Source organism: Mytilus californianus, unplaced genomic scaffold (genome assembly GCF_021869535.1).
Source record: "Mytilus californianus isolate M0D057914Y unplaced genomic scaffold, xbMytCali1.0.p SCAF_15, whole genome shotgun sequence".
Classification (NCBI taxonomy): domain Eukaryota; kingdom Metazoa; phylum Mollusca; class Bivalvia; order Mytilida; family Mytilidae; genus Mytilus; species Mytilus californianus.
Window position 1 is genome coordinate 29740904 of NW_026262637.1, and position 14343 is coordinate 29755246.

At 31.5% G+C, this 14343-nt stretch overlaps 1 protein-coding gene across 1 annotated transcript in view; it reads right to left on the minus strand.

Moving 5' to 3' along the window:
* The window catches only part of LOC127725832 (suppressor of lurcher protein 1-like), a 202508-nt gene extending 197506 nt beyond the window's left edge, over positions 1-5002 (minus strand). The window contains exon 1 of the mRNA XM_052233143.1: positions 4881-5002. The gene's annotated coding sequence lies outside the window, so the exon portion shown is untranslated. The remainder of the gene's footprint in view (positions 1-4880) is intronic.
* Between the last annotated feature and the right edge of the window lie 9341 nt (positions 5003-14343).

Here is a 14343-nt window from a genome sequence, read left to right on the forward strand (position 1 = left end):
CTGAAAAGAAGCCAATTGTTTTTTCTTATAGAAATTCCCATTTAACTTTGAAATCAGTCGTTAATACTTTCTCAATTCTCAAAGAGGTTTCTAGTTTTCTTTTATCCTGATGTTTGTTTCTTGAATTATCCAAGAAAGTGGGCATCTCTCATAATCAAAGTGAAAATAAGCAGCAGAACTGAAGTGGAAATAGCAATTTCAAAATATGAATCCAGCAAGTAATTTTACAGAAATTCATAATTCATCAAACTTATTAAAGAATAAGTATTTTTTTTCTGTTAATAGTAGTTCATTTCAAATCAATTTTTATTGAATACCATTTATTAGTTAATTAATTTTTGACTCTTGTGTGACGAAAGACATAACCTATATATTCCATCGTCCTCATCAACATTTAGGTACAATCTGTGGTTCAAGTTATTTTAGACATAAATAGTATTATCAAATCAACATGGAATCTTACTAAACTTGGACAGAAGCATCTTAAATGATCAAAGACATTTTCCAGAGCAAAAGTTTGAAAATAGTTTTTTTACATATTTTTGTATTTTAGTGATAATTCGACTGAACTTTTTTGTAGGTAACATTTAGATTCAGTCTTATTAAGGTTTACAGTTTAATCAAACTTGGACAGAATTTTATGAAACTTGGACAAAACTAGCTTCTTCTTGAACAAGATTTAACATCTGTGGCAAATTTTACATTTTTTTTTTATTTTTTTATTTTTTTTGGGGTATTTTACTGATAAAAGGGATATTTTTGCACATATCATTTAAATATATTCTGGGTTCAAAAATTTTTTAAGACATCAATAACTTGTCAATTCTTCATAAAATTATAAAAAGTTTGACAGAAGATTTTTTATGATTACAAGATACACGTTACATTTGAAGCAAAATTTGAAAATTTATTGTTTTATTTTTTCGTATTTTACTGAAAAATAGACGTGGTCATTTTTAATAAAACAATTTCAAACATTCTTCAGGATTTAACTTTTGGACATCAATAACTTTGTTAAACCTTCATGGAAAGTTACAAAACTTGGATAGAAGATTTTTCATGATCAAGAAGTGGCATATGTTTGAATTTTTTTTAAATTTTTTAAATTTTATTGATAACTGGACTGATAAATGGGCTTAGTTTTTGGCAGTCATTATTACACTGACAATTGCAGAACTCTTTACAATGTTTTCATATATATACAGCTACTGTTTACTTCCTATATGATAGGAAGTATTTGTGTCCCAATACACATTAAAATTAAATGAAATGTAAAAATCAAGTATGCTGCTGTATTTCAAAATAAAATACAACCACAAAAACTTTAAGTTTTGAATCAAAAGCTTGCACTTAGTGTAGCGATATCATTATTATTATTGCTTATGTAACTTGTAACAAGAATGGTCTACAATGATCAATTAAATATGTAATATGAAAGTATAAAATGCAAAAAAATGGTGATCAAATCTTTATACAACTCCAACTCCATAACGGGTGTTGAACATCATCAACAAAATGGGCAAACTTTTTGAAGTTTTTTTAATTTTTGGCAATAAATTACGTAATTCTATAGTCTCGAAAAATGGGGGGAAATTCTTTAATAGCAGGTGCATATTTTCAATGTGTTTTCATTCTGTCTATGAAGTTTCAGGGATCAGGGATCAAATCTGAAGGGGGATCATACACAAATTAGGTACCATCTTTTAAAAATTTTGTTGAAAAATGACTAATTTCTTAGTTCTTAATTCAGTCTGGAAAATGAGGGCAAAATCCTCAAAGAGTTCTGTAAAAGCAGCTGTATATATAACCTCAATATTAGTGCATCAAGTCAATGAAGTTTCAGGTCCAAATTGATAACTGTGAGGAGTTGATTACACAATATAGGTACTGTTCAAGGTCTGTCCTCCCAACTGACATCAACATAATATAACCTTCTTTTTATTTCATCTTCATTGGTTTTTTTAAATGTTTGTACTTACATAAATTTCATTATAGAACAGATTTAGGACAAAATAATGTTTAATGACATGTGATCAATAACAAAGCATTAAAATAAATCTTCAAAAACTAATGTTAATTATGTTTGATAAGCCTTTAAAAATGAACAGACCATTAAATAAACTTCCAATTAGCATTTACCATTTTCTCAAGCTCCAACTGTAAACATCTAAAGCATATATCTTTTAGTACTTCTCTCCTCAACTTAACATGATAATAAAATACTGTATTTTAGTGTGCTTTAAAACCTCTAATGACATAAGTATTACTGCTTTTTAACAAAATTGTCATTTAATGGTCTCACAGGAAATCACTCTGAATTTCTTATTTTAACTACTGTTGAGGTTTGACATTAAAGTTTATTACTGAAGGGGAAATAACTCTAGGTTTCCCCAACAAATTTACAATAAATTTTATGTGACTGGCTTCCTTTACTGTTAAAACTTTATGAGATAAAAACTTAATTTGAGGAAATGTATAAATGAAGCGTGTTGAACATCAAACAGAATTTTAGCATGTCTATAATGCCATATCCCTTTTATAATGAAGAATTATTAGTAGTGTTTTACCAATGTTTCAGAAGCTCATTAAATTTTCATAGATGAGACAAATCATAGAACATGTAGAAGTCTTATGGAGAAAACAGACTGATAATTTTTTAAGGATAAGAATAAACTACGGTAAATGTATTGCTTTTGTACTTTAAATGTTACAGGGCATGAAACTAATTCTACCATACAGACTATTTACTACTGGTAGTTTTTTAATTTGTTTCTGCTTTTCTATTAGACTACCCGTACTGTAATTCAACAAAGGAGCATGAGAGGTGTAAATTTCCATTTAAATTGACAAAAAATAAGAAATACCTTCCAATTTTTATTTCAAAAAAATGCAAAACTTAATGCAAAACATTCTTGACCTCTCTGTAATAAAAGAACAATTTAGGAGTCTATGATGGCTCCTCTAAACTTAGTTCATGTACAAGCCCATACAAAATGGCCGGTAGAATCTTAAAATAAGTAAATTTATAATTCACAATTCTTATACCGACCTCTATGTGTCATTTATTTGGGTTTTTATATTGTTAGGTTGTTGTCTAGTTGAATAATAATGTCTCACAATTCTTTCTAGTAATAGTTATTTCCTGCTATGAAACCTTATTTTTTTTACTGGCAATACGTTACTTATTGAAGCATTATAATAAATATCTTTTTAAAATTTCTTCCAATTTTCAAGAAAATAGAGTGTGACTTTATGCTTGATTCTATATGTGGAAGGTTATATAAGAATGTTAATTGCCTCTGAAAAAACAGCTTAAAAAATGTCCTATTAGCAGCTATCTACATGACCTTTAAGAAAACACATAAAAAGTTAATTTCATTCACTTGTAAAAATTATGTAAGGTTTGAACTTATCAGAAGCAATTTTTAAAATTTTGCCAAAAAATTAATAATTATAAAAAAAAAATGTATGTTATGCACTTCTTACATTTTAATATCTCAAAACATAGTCATAGTTTACTGTCCTTCAACTTCTCAAAATATTGAAGAAAAAAAATTTAATTTAATAACTTAATTCCCATCCCATCATCTGTTCTGTTACTTATAAACATTTTTGATGGACTAAATAGTTCCCAGCAGTGAATTTAAATAGCCCATCTTAAAAAAAAATAATTTCTTTGGCTTATAAACTTAAAATTACACATCTTTAAATCTCTTCTCCTTTCAAAAATCTTGTATACCCAACTGACTTCATGGTATAAATTAAAGGTTGTGAAAATCAATGCATTATATGTTAATGTATTCAGTTTTACTTCTTCAAAATCTCCCGTAACTTTAAGCACATATATTTGCCTGGAATGTATATTACTACTATATTAGAAACATCAAGTTTGTACAAGATTTAATCCAAACAACAACATAAAGATAGATTGATGTACTTACCAATACCTACCTGAATTTTTTATACAACATCAAAAAGGAAATTTGCTAACAATTAACATGCATGTTTATTTTTCTGGGGAATGCCATCTACACCGAAGGTGTGGAAAATCTAAACTGATGTAAATCAATAAAATATAAGCATTGTTATTTTTTACGATAATTTTTTAGGATTTAATGAGATTATCTACTGATGTGTATCCTCCACAAATCCAATCATTAATAAATGAATCACTTCATATCCCAATTTTGTTATTAAACCCAGTTTTATATTTCCACAGCTTTACTAGCACAGTGCAAACTTTGACACAAGATTTATTATTGAAAATCTTGACATTAGAGTTGTTCTTGTTTTGAAGATTTGAAGATTTGAGGATTATTAATTAAACCAACCTTAATTAAGGATATAAATTTGGTTTTTTTTAGATCAGAAGAAAGCTTGTTCACTCTAGATTTGGAGAAATTAAAGATATTTTAACAAATAAAAAGGTAGAGTTAATTCCCTTCAGCCATATTAACTAAGGTATTGTAGGATTGTAATCAAAAAGTTTTCTGCTTAGCAAAATAGAGGCAGCCTTTCCATGGTTAAAATAAGATTTTGTATTGCCTCAAGCATACTACCAGGTAAGTAAAACTTAAAAACGAAACAAAATTTAAATGCACTAGCTTGGCCAGTATTAGGGGGATTTATAATGGTTATTCGAAGTAAAGACAAGATATTTCAAATGTAAATAAGTTTTGTTATTAAATTATACTTCCTTACAATGCATTACTAATATAACACCCAGATCACTACAAAAGAATCAAAGTGGGAACACATGACATGATTTCATACAATTATATACACTAAGAATCAGTTCTATCTAGATATAAAAAGTTACAGTGCATCACAGCTATCAACACAGAATATATTACAAGAGTATAGAGGCTACATGTGCATACCAAGACTATGGCTATTGTAACACAACATTGAGTGATGACTACCATCTATGTTACCCAAGCAGCTATGTACAGTACCACATCTGAACCAAATCACATCTTATTCTTTAAGTAAACCATCATCTCCCTAACTGCAATGAAATATGAAAATTATAAAAATAATTTCATAAAACAATTTTTTTTCAATAAGAATTTTTCTATAATAATTCAGCTTCCTGAGGGCTGTCACCCCCCAGACCAACTGCTTACAGTTTATTTTCCAGTGGCTACGCCACAGACTCGAGTTGGTCCTTTACATCATGTCAGTGTGAAAGCCTACATCAGAAAAGTTATAATACTGGAGTTGGTCCTTTACATCATGTCAGTGTGAAAGCCTACATCAGAAAAGATATAATACTAGAGATGGTCCTTTACATCATGTCAGTGTGAAAGCCTACATCAGAAAAGTTATAACACTTGGGTTGGTCCTTTACATCATGTCAGTGTGAAAGCCTACATCAGAAAAGTTATAACACTTGGGTTGGTCCTTTACATCATGTCAGTGTGAAAGCCTACATCAGAAAAGTTATACTTGGGTTGGTCCTTTACATCATGTCAGTGTGAAAGCCTACATCAGAAAAGTTATAACACTTTAGGGCACGTGACTGATGATATTGAAGAGAGGATGTCATGTATATTTTATGGCCAGCCATCAAATAGAAGGCATATCTTTTTATAACAATCCTTTAATCTTTCTGCTGAAATCTTGAAAGCATACATTTTGAATGAACAAATACAAGTTTTTCATAGTATGAAATTTTTTGGAAATAAATGTACATATATTTGTTAGGTACAAAGCCAACGTTGAAAGTTTGCACATATATGTCAGAATTTCCTACATGTAATGTATTTGCCGAGACTATTTCACTAGAGAAAAAGATATGCAAGGGCCAAGTAGCACAGGCTACTAAATTTTAGCTGAAAACGTTCATAGTGCTTATACATATCTTTCATATTGTGGCATGTTGGACCCCTAGATGAAAACTGTTATCTGTTTCCCTATACACTAATACAGGTTGGAGATATCTATCCATCACATTTTTATGAGGCAGCAGCTGAACAAATTTATGTTCAGCTTTTACAAGGCCAAGTTATTCATTTTCAAAATGTTTGTACTATCTCTGTATTGTATGATTTTACATTTAAGACTTTAAAATATTTTCTGGTCTGATCTGAGTAAAAAGGGGAGATAATTATAAATATGCTAGATCGAAAAATGGTTTATTTTTATCTTAACATACTCTGTCTTTTGAAAACATGGTGAAGATGATTACTTCCTGAAATTCTTGTTTTAGCTTTAACAGTAAACGTCCCCGTCATTATCATTACTGTTATCAGCATTATCATTTGGCGGGAAACAGGTAAAATCTAAAACCAATACCGGAATGTACAATGTTTCACCATTCGGAAATTCTCCTATATATATTTCATATCATGAAAAACATATTTCTTAACCCGAATAATTCAGTCGTTATATTCCACTGCTCTACGATGGCTACATTTTTACAAAATTGGGAATTAAAATCAGAGTCCTACTTTGTTACTATCACAGATTCCAACAAAACATACTCCGAATATGATATCATTGAAATGCTGGACTTTTTGATCGACAACATGATATTTCAACAGACAGTCAGTATTCATCTTTCCAAATACCAATTTCTCAACAGTAACATACACTATGCCCCGTCGTATGGCGTTTACATATCTTAATTGATATGTTACACTCGGGCATGATCATACTATTCGGGCTTTATTAATAGAGGTGTGCGCCGAAGTTACACAAAAACTCTGTTACAAGGAAGAACTGCAAATATCAACATTGTATAATTTTTACGGTCACCATCACAAATTGGTTGACCTAAATTATGAGTCTGTATCTCGACTCACTAGCGACATGTCTTTGTGATCTTAGATCTTTGGATACCAGAATTGTTGTCTGATCTGTAATTTTACCGGTGTATCATATTGTGACATTACGACTGAGTGTGGATTCGCTTTGTGGGTGATGTATGCACAGCAGGAGACGCTTACACAGTCGACGCACCCAGTCTCGCTCCTTTTGGAGATCATGCAATTCCGTCAGTTTTTGCATTTTACTTTGATTTGCATCTTTTTTAATCTATCTATGAGTAGATTTGAACATCGGTAAACCGCTGCTCCCTAAATTTATTGGATCTTATTTCAGCATAAATTTAAAGATACTGAAAGACAAAAGGATTTATACCAAATGTTTGGTACCGTTATGATGGATCATTTCCGGTTTAGAAAGTTCATATAGAGGATACTTACAGGCCTGAAAGGAGAAATTGCATCATGACTTATTTTGCCACCGATTCCAGAAAGAACGATTTAATTTTCACGATTTTAAAAATGCCTTCATAAATGCAATTGAAAAACAGTTGTAGGAAAAATTGTTCTAAAACTACTTTATCTTGACACAATACTGAAGACCAAGACATTATGCCTGAGCGATAGGAAGACTCGTCGGCCTCTACGTACAAACTCTCAGTTAGCGATGTTTTAAGGAACCAAGACACAGACGAAGACCCCGGTAATGATCTACATCCAGAATCATCAGACGAGAGATACAGTTTTAGTAATAAGTTGGGATCTGCAACCCAGCCAATACTGAACTAAGCCTTTAAAATATCTAAAGGTTTCATCATGATTGGGGTTTTAAATTAGGAGGCTAACTTTTTAGCTGGTTTTAGGACGAAAAGTGGGTTTTATGACTTTTATATAAAATCATGTTGCTATGAAAACAAAGAGTTTTGGACTTTGCTTTTATAATTAGTTTTTCTACTGGCTGTATGCTATGCGTCCGATTCAAGTATCCATGCTCTATCGAAATGGAATTCATAAATTCCTTTCCACACAATATATACCAAGAAACAACAAAACATATTATGAAAAGGGCTCAAAATCATTTAAACCCTTTGTCTCTTAAAGATTTTATTATTATAATTCAGATAATAATATATATATATATATATCCTGGTCATAAACAAGATATTATCTAAAATTTACGCGGAGTCCCTTAATCACAGTGTTTCGGGAAATGCTTAGAATACTATTTTCATGTGCATTTGATTGGTCATCAATGCAACTGCTCAGTTTAGTCAAAACTACGACGCAAGACTTGTTGAAGTTAAGACCATTTTAAGCCACCAAACCAAGGAAATCGTAGAACTGGAGACGGTTGTAATCAGAAAAAGGAAATAACCCAATTGAAAGCGACATTGTACAAAGCGTTAAGAAAACAAATTGCTCACCAGAAAAAAAACAACAACATGTCTTTGTAACAAAACTTTATAAGAACATCCCAGTCCAGGTTGTATTTTTACATGCAGACATTGCCATTGAAACAAAGCGCTTCCAAGACAGTCGAAACATACAGAATAATGAAGAAAGAAGTTTAACATGGCAGAGATCAGTAATAAACCTTTATATTTTCACTATAAGTGGAAAAATAAGAACAATGTTTTCAAATACAATTCATTGTCTTTTACAAGTCACAGAAGCCTAACATCAAGTACTAGTAATTGGTATCATAAATGTTTTTATTTTCATCAATTCTAACAACTTCTTGTTTTCATTGAAAAGAGACACATGGTGTCTATCATATTGGTTTTAATGTAACTGAAATAATCACGACTTCTCCGATCACCATTACGAATTGGATGAAAGACGTGTCTCGATGTCTCAGTTTCACTAGACATGTTGACGCTGTCATAGTTTCGACATGTCCTGTATAGTTCATCTGCAACTATTTAATTAATTGCCGCGTGCATATAAAAAGGATAACATGAATCATCGGAAACATTTGACAGTACCATAGACCCCATCAAGGAATTATATAACTGGTTTGCCTTGTCGAGACATTTGCTTCATGATACGAAAACTTAGTGGTTGTCGTTGGTTTTTGTCTGTCATATTTGTTTTTTATTTATTGGTTTGTCATAAAATAGGCCGTTGGTTTTCTCGTTTGAATGGTTTCACATTTGTTCATGTTCATTTTTTTTTATGTTGCAACACCGAAATAGATACAATGCCTTGTTTCATTCTAGAATAAAAAATGGCTCTGTAAATTAAACATTTCCGTAACATAACGTACATAATATCTTGAAAAAAAGTTTATTTTTTGATAATCTATATGGAGGTAAATCATATCTTGCAAGTATTCAAAAGACGACTTCTTCTAACATTTCTTGGGGCTTCCAATGGCTGTGTTTTTTTGTTGGTTAAGTTTAAATGTACTCAAACGTTAAATCAATGGTACGTGGGAAAATATCGATGTAAATCTCAAATAAAAATACAGAAACAAAATATCAGAGTTTGAAAAGCTGCTGGTTATTAAGAAAAATAACAAATATTACGTTTGCAAACGTAAGAGGGGTACATCATGTTTTTTTTTTCTATTTTCTGTGTTTCGGCGTGGACTAATTTATAAGGTTTTAAAAAAAACCTCATGCTACATCTGTCATAGGTTTTTATGTTATTCCTTTTGAAACAAATACTACACGTGGTTATAAATTGAAGAAGTAAATTGATCATTAAGCTGAACATTTTAATTTAAAAAATACTGTCTTAACTTGTGATGCCAAATTAATTGCATTATGGTAAGCAACGTTTGTTCTGCTCATTAGGTAAACCATATACAAAGTTTATAGTACCGACGAGTAGTTAGGAAGTTTTGACAAATAAATTACTATGAATATCAAAGCTATGATATTATTCACATTTCTTTTCACTTGTTTTTTTTTTATAATTTCGTCCCCTGAAGATTTTTTTGATACAAATACCTATAGTACAAGCAAAACTAACATACAATCCATCCACCATACAGGACATGATCTTCATAATGATAAATAAAGCAGTGCCACAAATTTGCATTAATTTGTAGGAAATAATCTCAATCCGCGGGAAAGAAAACATGTTTACCATGAACATCGTTCGAAAAATGAACAAATTTTTAATGGAGAGATAGACACAACAATTGGTCCTTTTGAATCTCAAATGGATCGGAAAGAAGTTTTTTTTATATTCCATTAAATTCCTCTTCTTGTCAAATCTAGATTTATTAATAATTAACAATGTGAAGATGTATCAAATCACATTACCTAACTAAAAAAGATATATGTCACGCAAAAATCATGACTGCATACAGAATGATTATTTCACCAAGTTGATTTTGAAACTCGCTATAGACAGTTTCGAGTACAAAGTCATGGGGTGGCAAGAGAGGGGGATGGGGCACACGTTTACGCATGTTAATTTCGCTTAAGTTCTATTGCTGTAAGAGTGGAAAATATTTTCAGAGATTTCTGTTGCGTTTCTGGAAATATTGAGCGAGAGGTCAAATAAACTGGAGCAGAAAATTAATCTGCTCGACAGAATAAGATGCTGATACATACTCTATTTATTTAATTATAGATTTCTCTTTAAGTAATGGATATGAAACCGATTCAAAAATACATGTATGCATCTTTTTTTATTTTTTTTTCAATGTTAGAATTATGGTGTTCCTGTACTATTGATTACTTTGATTGCTTCGCTTTATTAAAGGATTTAAACTCACGAATCTGTTAAAGTCAGAACCTAAGCACGAGCTGATGCCTTTTACGCATTTCTGAATAACCGTGATTTGAAACTAGGTTCGGCCCATACTATAATATTCTAAATAGTGAAGACCCAGAGCAGTTATAATCAAAATACCGGCGTTTTACATCCCCGATTTAAGAAGTTTGTTTATGGGTTTATTTATACTTTACAAATGGGGTGAAATACGCAATGAACGATCGAAATTGTGAAAAATTCCGAGACAGAATGAGCAATCCACATAAATTCACAAGATTGGGCAGGTCCGATTGCAACGGGAAGTATCATGGTGACCTTGGATGTTGGTGATATCGTCTACGTTAGGACACACTCTTCCCTTAAACCCTCAGGAGATGTTCTAGGAAATATGAATGTTAATCCAAATTTTGCTGGATGGTTGGTGGCATCATTTTGAGTAAGTTAAGATGAAATACATAATACAAAAAACTAGCCGATTTTAGTTGACTACTTATGATATGAATTAAAAAAATAACCGAATACAGCTCAAACTATTTCCTACATACGGGCAATGTAAGAAGATTTGTAATGATTTGCCTTTAAACGCCCTTTTTCAAAATTATAAGTTTATCTACATAAGTTCATTAGGATGTCATAACAGTATTGATATAACTAATTTAATAAAAAAAATCACGATACTGTTCCTCACGTCACTTTTATACTTGAAAAAGGGAGGCGAAAGATACCAAAGTCGACAATGCCATGGCAAAACACAAAAAAAAACGACAAACAATAGTACTCAAAACACAACATAGAAACTCAAAAGACTGAGCAACACAAACCCAACCAAAAACTGGTGATCAGGAAGGGTAAGCAGATCCTGCTACGCATGTGTCATCCGTCGTGCTGTTGTTCATGTAAGTATCAATCCGGTGATAAGTCTTATTTGGTAGGTCATATTCGAGGCATGGGGGACGGGATTGTGGTTAAGACAATTGAAACATTTTTTAAAATTTGACTTAGTTAATGCAAATCTTATATGAATAATAGTAAACATAAAATAGATGAGTTTTTTATAGAGACTTTACAGCACGGATAAGGCTTCTAAAAATGAATATGCATGCAAATCAGATCTTATAAAAGAGAAAACCTAGACTCAATTATGTTGTAAATATTTTATTAAACATTTAAAATTACGTCTTTATTCACCAGGCTAGAATACATCACAATAACTTTAAATTTAAAGGTATATTCATAGGAAAAACCAATTTTCATCTTTAAATATATATAGAGTCTACCACTGAATCGAGTGTGATTTGATTATTTAAAATTTAAATGTCGAGAGTGGAGAAATATTGTATTGTACGAGATTAAGTGGCGGAGTTTGTTATCTAATGGTTAATAGACGATATGTAGACAATCTTTTTACTTCCTTTTCAATGATAAACAAAGATGTAGTCTTTATATATAACGTTATCAGGCATGGTTGCCCTTTTTCATTTCGTCACAATAAGAAATCCAAAAAGAAAGCAAGAAAATTTGATGTCATAATTGGATTTTGACCAATGAAGAACTGAGATCAAAAGAACCACACGTTTATTAAAAAAAGTAATCAACCGGTCGAGAAAAGTATAAATTGGGTTAGAATTAGAGAAACATGTATATATATATGTGTATCAACATATATATGTATCAACCCTGTATCTCAAACACACTGAGATCCAGTGGGCATATATATTGTATGGTTGTCACTTGCTTAGACTTGTTTGTGAGATATACTTATTTCTAGTGACTGTATAATGAATTGAATCATTATCCCATACGGTATATAAAGAATTGTTGAGTTAAATTGTAAACAAATAGAAAATACATTGTGTATATAAAAAAAATAATATAACATCTACACACGCTTAAAACACATGTCTTATGTCTATTTCTAGATTCGCCTTACGTGACAAGGTAAAACTACGACTTTTGAAGTTATAATTTCATAAAGCGGATGTGGTCGAGTGATCTAGACCGCTGGACATGAGGCTAAGCGATTGGTGCTGTAGTGTATCAAAGGTGTGAGTTCAATCCCGTTGAGGGACAAAAATTTGTCAGCATAGTAATCTAATTCTAACACTGTTTGGTCTAATTTTCAGACTTATATATATATATATATATATATATATATATATATATATATATATATATATATATATATAAAACGTCTAAATAATAGTCAACGATTTTTCCCACGAGGGCGCTGGATCGTTACGAGTAACGATACACGTACACAATAAATAAATTATATAAACGCCTAAAAAGTGTACACAACAACACCAATAACAAAAAAAAGGAACTATAAATGTAATTATTTATAAATATTTCGGATAACAGATATCCTTTATCAGTAAATATTATTGTGATGTTGAATGAATCATATATCAGTCTACTTAGATTAAACTATACCAATCTTGAAATTTATACAATAAAAATGCCAAACCGAACATCAGGTAAGACGCTTGCACAATTCTAAATATGTGTTAAACACGACATAGGTTATATGACTAATTACAACAGAGAGTTCAAATATATGCTTTAAATAAAAATAATAATGTGCGATATGATCTATCACAATTCTAAAGCTTTAACGGTGACGACAGTTATGATGTTACAAGAACGATTGCGTCAATAAGAATTCCAAATAAACAGTACTGAACGATCTAAATTTGTAAATATTTCAAATTTGACAACGGCAGAGTAGTTGCAACAGAGTCTGCGTAATTAAACATCGCAAACAAACGGCCGTTAAAATATATTAATAAATTTTGACTAAGGTTAACTAGTTGAACGTGGCTTGGTACTTTTACATCCCTCAAAAAATTAAGCAATTAAAATTGGTATATTCAACAGATTTATTTTAGAGATGAGTAAGGTAAAGAAATAGAAACAGAGACTGTAATAAAAAGTAACATAACCCAAATGTGAAGCACTGCATGGAGTCGAACTACATCTTTTCATTTATCCCATTTGGTGCCAAAGTTGTTAATTTTCTTATCCAAAATCTTTCCCGAATGAGTCTATCCTCTCTCTCTTAAGAAAATGGAATCTTTGAACCCTCTCCCACCTGAAACGATCCTTGTCTCGCTTTATGTTACCTCCCTCTATACTAACATCCCCCATGACGATGATATTGAAGCCTGTAGGGAAGTCTGGAACTCTCGTAACACCTTACATCCACCGACTGAATGTCTCATCCAGCTTCTAACTTTGGTATTACAATGCAATAACTTCACATTCAATGGTGAACACTTTCTCCAAGTTAATGGAGCAGCAATGGGAACAAAGATGGCCCCGTCTTATGCCAATATGTTTATGGGGAAATTAGAACAGAGAATTCTCAATTCTTCTCTTTATCAACCCCTCTCTTGTTTCCGATTTATCGATGATATTGACATGAAGTGGGATAATACTGAACAAGAACTAAATTTGTTCATTCAACATGCCAACGATGCCCATCCCTCAATAAAATTCACATATGAAATCTCTGACTCTAAGATCACATTTCTTGACACTACAACGCAAGTGAGGGATGGAAACATATTTACAGATCTGTATTGCAAGCCCACAGACAAACATCAATATCTATCTCCTTTGAGTTGTCACCCTAAACATTGCACCAAGAGCATTCCCTACAGCCAGGCCATACGAATAAAAAGGATTTGCTCCACCAACGATATTGCAAAAAAACGACTACAAGAACTTCGCGGTCACCTAAAACGTCGGAGCTACAAAAGAAAAGACATTGATAAAGGTTTTTCTCGTGCTAACAACATCAGCCGAGATGAACTTTTACAATATAAAGTCAAAAAGGTCAACAGGA